Raw genomic sequence first — 12,738 nt, 5'->3', positions numbered from 1 at the left:
ATTTTGGGGTTTACTTACAGGCTCCGGCTGATCGAACCCTCTGCATCCTCCATCCTTTATTTTGAAAACCATTTTTAAAACTTTCCTTCTGAAAATCCCTTGATTTGAGACTGGATTCACACGAGTGTTCCTCCAATTCACTCAAACCAAGGCTCTGATACCAACTTGTAACATCCAAAAATTTTACGCCAAATTTAAACTTCTTCCCATAAATGAAAGTCAAATAGTATTGTTTACAAAAATGTTTTCAAATCAATATCCATCAGAGTGTCCCATAAACAGATCATAACATAAGGATGAGGAGCGGTACGGTTACGCCTTCGCCTTGCCACGATCTCCTGAAGTACCTGAAACAATAAACTGAAAACTGTTAGCCCGAGGGCTTAGTGAGCTACCCCCAAAATACCAATACTACACTGACAATACTATGTCAGTAACAATCAGTCAACCAATCAATCAATCAACATGCATACTGGGCCATCCGCCTGACTGGACCGCCCTACTGGGCCTACAGTCTATCTGAATCTATCCCGAGCCTTCGGCATGACTGGTCCGCCTCGTGGGCCTGCAGCCTCCCCGGACCGCTCATAGGATATGTTGGCCTTCAGCACAAAGCAGGACCGCCTCAACCCAACCAACAAATAAATAACCATGTTCGCATACTATCACATACTGACATATACAAACATCAAACATATCTGTCACACTGATCATCAACCATAGAATCCTCTCGTAACTAGAGTACCGACCTAGCAGGTCACTAACATACCAATCCTTACGGATCATAAAAGCATAACATACTGTCTACCCTGATTCCGATCTAGCATATCAAATCCATATGTAGCATACCATAACAATACAACTAAAGGGCCGGCCTTGGTGCCGTAGACCCTATCAATATAGTGAGGATAACTCACCTCGCAGATGTCGACTCGAAAGGTAAACTCCAACTCTCGGATCACTTGACACAGGCCCCACCACCTATGACCATAGTACAATAGACTCATAAGTCCTTAACTTTATAAGGTACTCCATAACCCACCAGTCAACCCCTGGTCAAAGTCAAAGTCCTCAGTCAAGGTCAACAGTCCATGTTGACCCCCAACTCGTCGAGTACCCTCGGCTACTCGCCGAGTTCCTCGAAGCACATCCCACTCGCCGAGTCATCGGGGTGACTCGTCGAGTTCCTTCGACTCTCGTTCAAACTTTAAGGCCACCCGTCGAATTCCCTCCTTGCAACTCGACGGATACACACGCATACATATCCTAGGGAAAACTCATCTGACTCGCCGAGTTGTTCTTCAACTCGTCGAGTCTTATGGTAATCTTCATCGGACTCGCCGAGTTGTTCATCCAACTCGTCGAGTCCACATCCATCTTCATGTGACTCGCCGAGTCAACCTTGCGACTCGCCGAGTCCATTCAGTCCCTTTTCCATACAGACTTGTTTTGAGCCATGCAGCGGCTCCAAATCACAGATCCAGGCTTCTAGGGCATGCTTATCACGTAAAGTTGCAAACTTTACGTGAATGCATGGCTATAAAGGCTCTAAATGCCTATTTTAAGTTCTTAATGGAACTTTATGCTCAAAAGGGACCTCAATCATGACCAAGACTGTAACTTTATGCTTATAGAATCCAAGGAGGGTCCAGATCTGAAGTTACAATCTCAGATCTAGCCCATAGCTCATCTTTCCAACTTAATGTCTCACCAAAAACCCTAAAACTCAACCAATAGAAGAGATTCACAAGGAAAAGGTGATTTGGTTACCTCCAGAAGATGATAATTGAGATAAGAGTTGATTTCCACACTCTACTTGCTCCAATCTCCTTCTCCTCTAAGCCTTCTCCCTCCAAAGATCCTCTCTTCAAGCTTTAAACACACAATGGGCACACACACACGTTTTAAGGGGCTCTCAAAGACTGTAAAGAGGCCAAAGGAGGCTGAGGTTCCTTTAAATAAGGGTGCAAACCCCGGGATTTAGGGTTTCATCTGCCAGCTCCTACTCGCCGAGTCCCAATATGGACTCGTCGAGTAGGTCACTTAACACGCGATCCCACCCCGCTGCTACTCGACGAGTAGGTCAACCAACTCGTCGAGTAGAGCTTAACCCAAAAATCTTATTTACACAATACCTGAAAATCGGGGCGTTACACGAAGAACACGAAAAATTGTTCTAAGGATTATTGTAAGTCTTTTTTACAATAATTAAGTGTTGTTTAACACTTTAAACTTCCTTAGATTATCTAATTTATACTTAATTTTATATTAATATAAATTAGGATTCAGTCTTTATCACGAGTTTTAACTTGTGGATTGAGCTCTACTACACCGTATCTACAACCGAAAACTCACAAAAGGTGAGTTCATACTCCTGCATTTTTACTATTTTTCACTGTTTTAGGGGGAGGGGATACAAGTCTAACACAAGAATATTGTGTTTACAATAAAATGATTTCTAAAAATTTTAAAATGACTTTAAATGTTTTATAAACTCTTTTTAACTTATATTTTGCCAAGAATCATACATATATATATATATATATATATATATATATATATATATATATATATATATATATATATATATATATATATAATTTAAAGGGTTTAGGACTAATAATTGGCTTTAATTCCCTTTTCCTTGTTTGGATGTGGGCTCAGGGTAAAATTATTTGTCTGAATGTCGTTTCAATTTTAATTATATATATATATATATATATATATATATATATATATATATATATATATATATATATGAATATAAAAGTTATTTCAATCAGATTCATATTCCCTTTGTAACATGTCGAGCAAAGGGGATACTTTCATGAATATTACATATCAAGCAGAACACACATATAAATTATAATAGGTATAATTTATGGAACTCTCAAACTATTTTCATGAATCAGTTATACAAAGTTTAACGGATTACTCTTGTACAAATACTTTACATTCAAAAATACTAGAGAAAGATCATATTATCTGTTCATTTACTTCAAAATGACTTTTCATCATTTGCTATCTACATAATCGTCAATATGCTTTTTGTGAGACAATGTTTAGTTGCTTATTCATTTAGGCAATACAGTTAAAGTCCTGATATTATAACCAGAATCTCCAGACAAAGAGCGAGACAAATGTGTATAGATCTATACGGGATTGACAATCTCGCACTCTGTAACGCCCGCATATTCGGGCTAGTCAATTTAGAGACAATAAGCATCAAAAATGAGTTTTGATGGAATATTATTTAGAAGGAGTAATCTTAACCAAATGGTATTATATGCTACAAGGGTTCCGTACATATAAAGAACGCAGAAATCCGAGTTATAACGAAGAAGTTATGGCCCGTCGAAGTTTTTCGGCAAAACCGGCATGGCATCGGGAGACGTAAATAGTGAATTTACGATGGAGGACTTTTTAGCCTTAGAAATATAAGAAAAAGTTGTAGTATACGTTAAACCGAGAACATACAAAAAAAGAACGCCCAAATCTGACTTCGTATGAGGAAGTTATGAATTTTCTAAGATTTGGCATAGCAGTGCACGGCCCGAAACTTGAATTTTAGATCGAGCGGTTTTTGGCCTACGCGACCTAAATGAGAATTGAATATCTCATTAATAGGAACTCAACGGTAAAAAGACAGACGAAAGCGGAGTCCGTATGTAAAAGTTATGAATTTTACGCGGACATTTAACAGTATAATCTCCTTGTACTGTTAAATTTAAGATCGGCCGAGAATTAGCCGACGGAGTCAAAATGAAAGTTGTAGATCTTATTTTTACCTACGCGTGGATATAAAGAACGTCGAAAAGGGAGCTCATATGCGAAAGTTACGGGGTTTAGAAGTCAGCAGGGTGCTGCTGCAAAAGGGGTGGCGTGGCACAATCTTGGTCATTGCTTTCTCCCCAAGGCTTGCCACTAGATGGTGACATGTGGCACTAATTTCAGCCATATTTCACCCTATAAATACAACCCCTTCCACCCTCATTTCTTCACACCTCCACCCTTCTCTCTCTACTCTCTCTCTAAACCTCCCAAAACTCCCCGGGCGCTAGAAGAAATCCCCGGAGCGCTCGACGGCTCCGAAAAGAAGAGCTTTCGGCTCGGAAGTTCTGCCCTGCAGAGCGCGGCTTCTAGCCAAACCCCCTCGTAGATAAGATAAGCCTACCTAATTTTTAATATAGCTTTTATTTAAATATAGTAACGTTATTAGGACCTTATAGTAATTATTTGAGCTATTATTACGGGTTATATAAGTGTCGTTATAATATCTTTTTAACCACTCGCGGTACGGGGAATCCGGTTTGAAGGGCCGCCTGGGTTGTTGGATTTTAGAAGTGCTATATGCCAAAATGATCCTGCCCTCGGGTGTTTCATGTCTGGCCCCTGTCTGTACATAGTGGGTGAAGAGTATTGTTTAATGCTTATATAATAGTAATAATAGTTAGACTATTAATTAGTCTCATTGAACATTAGACTAAACTCTAGTAGAAATGATACTAGGTTTTGTCAACAGAAATTCGTTATAAAGTAAACGAAGTGTTGTCCGAGTACCGAGTCACCACCATTGTAGGTGAGTGCATAGTTACTTTCATCTTACATATAGATATGAAGTATTTTATATAAATTACGTGGTATGTGTGCATATTATTTGAATACTTTCTTTCTATGTTGGATGAACGATTTTATACATGTTTTAAATAATTTAAAATGTATATGTATTTTATATCTACGAATATGTTGGGTAAAACATGGGTAGATGAATGATGAGAGATGAAAGATTATATGAGTGAACATTGGCAGCTATAGACTTAGTGCCTAACAAATAACATCGGCAGCTATGGACTTAGTGCCTATAGAATAAACATTGGTAGCTATGGACTTAGTACCTGTTAAATAAACGTTGGTAGCTATGGATTTAGTACCTATTAGCTGAACACCAGTAGCTATGGATTTAGTACCCGATGAATGAACTTTAGCAGCTATGGAATTAGTGCTTTACAAACAAGCATTGGAAGCTATGGACTTAGTGTCTATCATATAAACCCTGGAAGCAATGGGCTTCGAAATGAACGAATGCAGGATAGATGATTCTTAGGGTAGATCCTTAAGAGTAAGGAAGATAATGGGGATGGGTAATTGGGTTGATTGTTTGATGTTTAAAGATAATAATTAAATTATTGTGGGTTGAAAACCCTATGTACTCACCAGGTTTCCCAACCTGACCCACTCAAGCTTATTTGTATCACAGGTGTCGATATGAAGCTACTTTACACTGAGGGATTAAAAAGAGATGTAGATCACTAGTGTAAATGAATGTAAGTTCTGTTTATGCTTATGTTTCTGTATTGACGATTACATCCCAAATGTTTTAAAATGGATAAAAATACATTTTTTCGGAAATGCTTTGATAACGTATTTATCATGTTTTTCTGGGAACAAATTTCGCAACATTTTTATTAAAAGAGGTACTCTGATTTTTATAAAGCATAAACAAAATCGGTCTTTTCTGGCCGTGAAAAATGGGGATGTCACACACTCAGACTGTTAGCTACAATTGGGCAGGCATGCCTATGAGTGACAAATGTCGTTAACAGTTCTGACGCCTACAAAGCGTCGTATCAGGTCATCTAGTCATAGTATGGTTATAATAACTCACTAAAAAGATATGAACAATTACGATTAGTATATAATTAATTAAACCAAAGAGTACGAATACAAAGTACTAGTTTTTACAATAATACGATTTACAGTATTACATTACAGTTTACAGTTGGTGGAGTCAGGCATTCTCACTTTTACAAGGTTTTCAAAGAGTACAATTACAGAACTTGGAAAACATAAACAATATAGAAAACATTCTTTTTACGGTTTTATGGTATTAAAACTACTTTTCAGTTATATTAGAAAATATTGGATTTTCTGGAAACAATAAACATGATTACTATTTCAAGAAACAAACAGCAAACTTCTAAACATAAATACTTATGCACTCACTCAACTTAAATGTTGATACTCTCTTTTTCAAATACTTGTATTCTCAGGGAACCAATAAACAGTTACATTTCCCAAGCTTTTGAAGACGGAGTAGTATAGAGTTACGTCTTTTGTTTTGTTATATCTATTTTGGTATCAATATACAATGATTGAACACACATGTAAAACTATTATTTCTTTAATACAATGGTTGTTGTACTTTGATTACTATGATGCATGTGTTGTGATACTTAAACATGAAGTCATCCACCCTCGGACGTTTCCGCCACTCCGATTTGGGGGTGTGACATTAGGGACGACGGAGGCTGATTTGGAACTCTAAAATGAAGTTTATGGGGTTTAAATATGATGGAAACCCTAAAAGATCGTGGGCTTGGGCTGCAGCGCACCTCACGTTGTGAGCTCAGTTAATTCAAAATCTTCATTGATCACTCCTCACGTCGTGACCCTTCAATGGTCACGTCGTGAGCCCTGATTTTCCCAAAAACTAGGCCTTTGACTCCTTAAAGCCCAAAGTCGATCCGATCTGGAAAGGGGGTGTTACAGATTTGGGAGGTCTCGGAGCACTTGAAGAACAACAAAACATCATCTTTTTGCTCTTGATTCTTACTACATGTTGGGTACTTTTAACTTTTATTTTGTAATCATGAGTTTAGCCATGCTAGGCTAAACTAATATTGGTTGATTTTGGTGAAACCCATGGATGTTTATTTATTTGAATACTATCGTGAACTTGTGGTGATTTTTATGAAAGTGTTTTGCATTTGAACATCTTACCATCTACATGTCTTTATTCATGAGTTTAGATGTATGTTTGGTAATTAGTTGGCTAATTTCATGATTAAGTAATAGACCCTCAAATTAGCAAGCAACAAATGATTTTTGTGTTAGTTTTCACTTCACACAATCATAAAAACACTTTCTCCAACATGGTAGCGAAAACATTTGACTCCTCTTGGATTTGGTGACTTTTTAGTCCTTAATGCTAGTTAATTTTTACTAATTAAATGTTTAATGGAAATTGTCACTTTAACTAAGGAAATATGTTATGAGCTTCTCTAGCTATTTTACTAAATAATAAAAGTCTAGGTGACATCAAGCTTCTTGGGTTGCTATAGTCAAATTAAAATGAAATTACAAGTCTAGCACCATGTTGTATAATGATAATCAACTAATTTTCCATGTGATGAAAACCAAAGTCAACCATCTTTCCCTCATTGATTTTACATTCAACTCTTGCTTTTGTGGAATTGTCTATTTAAATCTTAGTTTAACTCTAATTTTCTTTTAAACATCTCAAAAGACCAACCCCCCCCCCCCATCTTTACTTTTATTGTCATTTTACAAGTATTTTTACAAAGAGATTTTCATAGAGTTATAAAATTGAACCAATCTCTGTGGATACGATCCATTTACCATTGTACGCTACTTTTTGTGTACAATATTAATGGTATGTATTTTGTTGGCCTCGACAACCACCAACACGTCTGGCCATTAACCGTTGACCTTTGATCAGTTTAACTTTTGGTCAAACTTTGTAAAATTAAGCTATAGACTTAGGTTTGACCTTTGATTGTAATCAAGGTGGTTTGCATTGCTGATACGTTCGAGTACGCAGGTGCGTATTGGTTCAACTCTATAATTTAGGTGATTTCTCTCACTATACTATGTGTACCATTATATGTCTGGTGTTGTAGGTTGGATAATTACTGTCTGGGTACAATTATATGTTTAAGCTGGTTAGTCTATTTGCTTGTTATGTGTTTAGATCCTAGGGGAAGTTGGATATAAGCCTTCAGGCCCATTAGAATGGTAGTTGGAAGTTCAATAGGTCTTTGGGATGATGACCTTGTGCCTATTAGCATATTGAGGTGTTGAATATGAGCTGGTGATGGCTGGAAGTTCAATAGATCTTTGGGATGATGACTTTGTGCTTATAGGCACACTGAAATGTTCACTATAAGCCTTATTTGTATGCATTGTTTTATGTGATGTGATATATATATATATATATATATATATATATATATATATATATATATATATATATATATATATACTAGCCGTTTACCCGCGTCAAGCGACGGGTGAATATAGTTTTTTTTAGAAATTAGTTTCTTAAGACGATTAGTTCTTTTCCGCAAATAGTTTACTACATCAAAACAATTATCAATAAGAGTTATGGTAACAAATACGAAATCACTAAGAAAAACATAAAGAGTTAGAATTGTTTATAAATGAGTAAGCACACATGATTTATGAATCTTTTTTCCAATGAGTAGTGTGAAATCACATGGTTTGAAAATAAACTCGTGATTGATGACTTGTGGCAAACTAAAGAGATCAAGCGACCTCAGCTGCTCCGTTTAACACCCAAATGCAGCCTCCACATCAATATCTTCCCAATACGCCCTCACAACATTCAAATTATGCATACATGTGGCGACCACCACCACCGACTTCTCCTTTTTTCAAACCCCCTCTTGTTCATCTAGTTTTTTGTTTTCTTATGAGAGTTTTGAGAATGATCTGGATCTACACGACAATCGCACCACCGAGGTATGTCGATGGTGGAGGGAAGACTATTCCAGATGTATGTTGTGGCAGATCCGAAAACGGTGGCAGTTTGTTGTGGCCCGATGGCGGAGGAAAACTGCCTATGTAAGTAACCAGCCAACAGGGTGGTAGTTGCTTCTTGTGTGGTGGGCCATGTTGTAGAATATTAAACATGGTTGAAGGGTAATTTTGAACAAATCTTCCCAAATATTTGGCATTAACACACAAAAATCATCGTAGGGACAAAAAGGTCAAAACTTGACAAATATAAACACTTTTATGTCAAAAGCCTTTATGGAATACATTTGAAATCCAACTTTTAACGAATCTTGGTTTGCCTTTGGAAGATTTGTAACTTATATAGATACATATGTTTTCTATTAGACTGTTTAAAAAAAACAAATAAGAACACACACATACCTTTTTATCAACTGTTTCTTGACAAATCATTTATAAAAAAATTATATCGATAACTAAAATAAGAGTATAATCGGTGATAATGATGCAATACTTACTTTATGAGCATCCACGTTATGAACACAAAATCTCATTTAAATCATCCACAATTATATAATAATCACGTTTGGTAAATAAAACTAAATCAAATATGAACATTTTCCCACAACTACATATGCCAAATGTTTAAGCTTGGGCTTTTATTAATGTCGTGCAAGCTAATACTCTTCGGTACTTGTATAAAGTTAACACACCATTTGTTTTATCATAGCATCTTACTTCCTTTGTTGCTAACTATTTTAAGTGAAAAATAAAAGCACCAAACTTTTTGGTTGTTTTAGGGTGAATTGCCAAGACTACTTACTACATAGCAAGAAACATAAATGTATTTGGCGTTTTTGTAATCAACCTTGGGAAATAATGAAAATATGATACTGTGAATAAACAAATATATTAAAGTACACGACTATTTATTGCTAAATTCTAGAAACATCAACATATGTTAAGCTAATTTTTTTAAACTTCTAAGCAAACATACATTACACGCAAGACACAAAATCATTTTTAGCTAAAACACAACAAACATACATAAACACAGGGACCATTGCTGCTAATATGGAAAATATTCACATATGCCTACCTATATATGTATCACACATATTCAACCAACACAAGCACCTCATAAGTATACATATTTATATACCTAAAGATTTAGACAAAATTCACCTGCCCCCGCCCCCTCCAACAACCCCTATAAAATTTATCACTTACATCATGTGTACTCACTAATCTTTCAAGAAATCTGAAAATTTATATGATATCCTCAAAAGTCAAAAGCAATATATTTTATTATGTAACGTACCTTTTAGAGTTGAGAATCATAATGAGGTCCCTCTTTATTATTTATGAGCAAAGAAATGGTTGAAGAGACATCATATAACATTGACTGTATAACATCAAAACTGCATTACTGCAACACAAATGAAGCCACTACTTGAACTTGGTATTGTAATGATAATGTCTTTCTATTTCTTAAAACTGTATTACTGAAACACAAATGAACACTATACTTTCACAATACAAATAAAAACAACAATTTTATATTTTTGGTTGGATGAAATGAAATGAGATAAGCAATAGAATAAAGAGCCAAGTTGACCATTTGAAATTCGAAAACCACAAAATCCAAACTGAAAGAAATTCAAAATTAATGAAGGAATTTACCAATAGGGTGTAGCTTTTTTTTTTTTGAAATCTTCATTGCTAGAGTTGAAGTGTGCCTTCCTTGCAGAGTTTTTCCTTCTGTTCCCCATCACCATCTAGCATCATCCTAAGCCTTCATTCCCTCAATAGTTTCACAGACCGACCACACCTCTACATAAAATTGAAAACAATATAAAACATCATTGTATAATTTGGCATAAACAAATGAAAATTATGTTTATATTTTACAAAGTTGTACTTGAAAACCGATTTTCTTTCTAGAAGGTCAACACCCACAACAAAACTTGAGCAGATAATGCTAGATGGAACCAAAATAATTTCAATGTATTTACAAAAGATGTGAAACATGATAGTTGATTACATGTGGCCAAGAGGGTAGGTTTCTTCAAAGGTCTATTTTAAGGGGTCACTTTTTTTGTTTGTTTTAGACGCAGATAAACTTATTTACCAATTTGTTCAAAATCATTATTTCAAAATATTTGTAATTACTCTATTATATGAAAGTCAGAACAAAAATGAGAGCTTTTTGTCCCACTTTCAGAAATATGAGATTTAAGTATTTAACCGACTTTTTTTTAAAGTAAAATGGTAAATATACCTTAACAAACAGCACAATAGCCTCTTTAATTGATTTTTCCCTTATTTCCTTTATCGCACCTATGAGCAAATTCCCTAGAAAATAGCCCATATTTACACAAAAAATACCACTTGCCCACCTTCCAAGCTCTTGGTGTGGGAGAAGGGATTTAAGCTTTACCTAGTGAGTGATATTTAGTTGTAGGTCCTTATGTCTTCTTCCGAGTGACTGAAATCACCAAAAAAAATCCATTTTTATTTAAATTTTGTAAACACAGTTGCAAAATTTAGGTAAATACATGTATAAAAACAGGAAATTAGGTTAATCTTTCCAATTAGTTTGTGGTTCCGTTCATTTCCAGGCACCAAGAACATCAATCTGGGGTTTCGTTCATTTTCAATCTTCAATAAAAGAAAACATGAAAAATCGAAAACATTAGCCAATGGAAGTGGTTTTACCTCAGATTATGAGTCATGGTCAAGAATGCAAACCTGGACATTGATTAAACAAAAATTAACATGTACTGACAAATTAAAATACAAAATGAAGCAAAACAAACATAAATCTTTGAAAATGTTGAAGCAGAATCTGACCTTTGAAAACATAATTTCTAAATATAACCTCTTTTTAGCCTTCATGATTCTTCAAAAACCCAAAAAACATAAATCTTTCAAAAACAAAAATAGATATACAGCAAGAAAGAATAGTAGGAGGTGGTTTTGATAACTTTTACCATGTGGAGGTTGTTACACAGATGAAGAAGTCACAAACAGGAGGTCGGAGGCCGTTTCAGATAACCAAATCGTAAAGAACAATCATTGGGAAAATAAGCCACTTCTCGATTCGTGAAATCCGAAATCAAATAGTTTTTGGAAACACACACAAATAAAGAGAGATAGAAAGAGTAATCGGGGTGTTTTACCTCTTTTTAGTCGAGATAGAGTAGCAGGTGGTCCATTTGTACATTGGTGGTTCGGTGGTGGCAGGGATAAACGGTGGTGGTGAGTGGTGTTATGGTTTTTTTACTGAGAGAAGAAGAAAATCTATTTCATAGAAAAAGAAATGGAAATTATATCACTAAAGGAGAAGAGCGCCTGCCATAAGGGTGGAGATTATGGGTTGATGATGGTAACAGGCGAGTTCAGGAGAAGATAACGGATTTCAATTTTGACTTTTGACGGATTCAGTTCTTTGACCGGACTGTAAAGCATAAATTGATTATAGCACGTGGGGAAAGTGGACAATTTCTATTTTTGCATTTTTTTTAATCTTTTAATGAAACGGAAATTAAAGAATGAGATAAGATTAGCTTTGTTATTTGTATCATAAGCTTAATAGTTTGAACGTCTTAAATCTATTTTTAGAAATAGTAAGGTTTGTATAATAATATAGTAATATAAGATAACAAAGCTAAGCTTATCTCATTCTTATATATATATATATATATATATATATATATATATATATATATATATATATATATATATATGCAAACGGGACGAGGGTTACATCCCATGCCCCCGAAATTCATCCGTTCCCCCGCCCCCACCCCGTCCCCGAAATCTCCAACCTTCCCGCCCCGCCCCTGAATTCCTGGATTACCCCCGTCCTTGTTTCCCCCCGCCCCCGATGATTTTGGATTGTCTTTTTTTGCTCTAAAAGTTCTTTTTTGGGCTAAAAGAAACTATTTTTTAGATAAAAAAATAGTTATTTATAACAAAATTTTACATGTTAAAAACAAAAATATTATGACATCTCAAAAACATTATACTAAAAACTTAAAATTATGATTTTTGCTAATTTGACAGCTCAAAATTATTTTATTATTTATTATATTTATATAAATAATGTAGCCATAAAAAAAAACTTAAAGTAACACAAAACATTTAAATTGTTTTGTTCTTATTTGGATGCCTATATTT

General features: G+C 35.2%; 1 long non-coding RNA gene across 1 annotated transcript; it reads right to left on the bottom strand.

Moving 5' to 3' along the window:
- Positions 1 to 11,170: 11,170 nt before the first annotated feature.
- Positions 11,171 to 11,819, bottom strand: LOC145118879 (uncharacterized). The gene is made up of 3 exons (XR_013713529.1): positions 11,550 to 11,819; positions 11,410 to 11,458; positions 11,171 to 11,307 (listed from the first exon to the last, which is right to left on the bottom strand). It is a non-coding gene; the product is annotated as an uncharacterized LOC145118879 (long non-coding RNA).
- Positions 11,820 to 12,738: the final 919 nt, after the last annotated feature.

This window comes from Lactuca virosa, chromosome 6 (genome assembly GCF_052849685.1).
Source record: "Lactuca virosa cultivar CGN04683 chromosome 6, Lactuca_virosa_CGN04683_v6, whole genome shotgun sequence".
Classification (NCBI taxonomy): domain Eukaryota; kingdom Viridiplantae; phylum Streptophyta; class Magnoliopsida; order Asterales; family Asteraceae; genus Lactuca; species Lactuca virosa.
The sequence above is the reverse complement of the archived record's forward strand: the minus strand, read 5'-3'. Positions and strand labels throughout refer to the sequence as shown.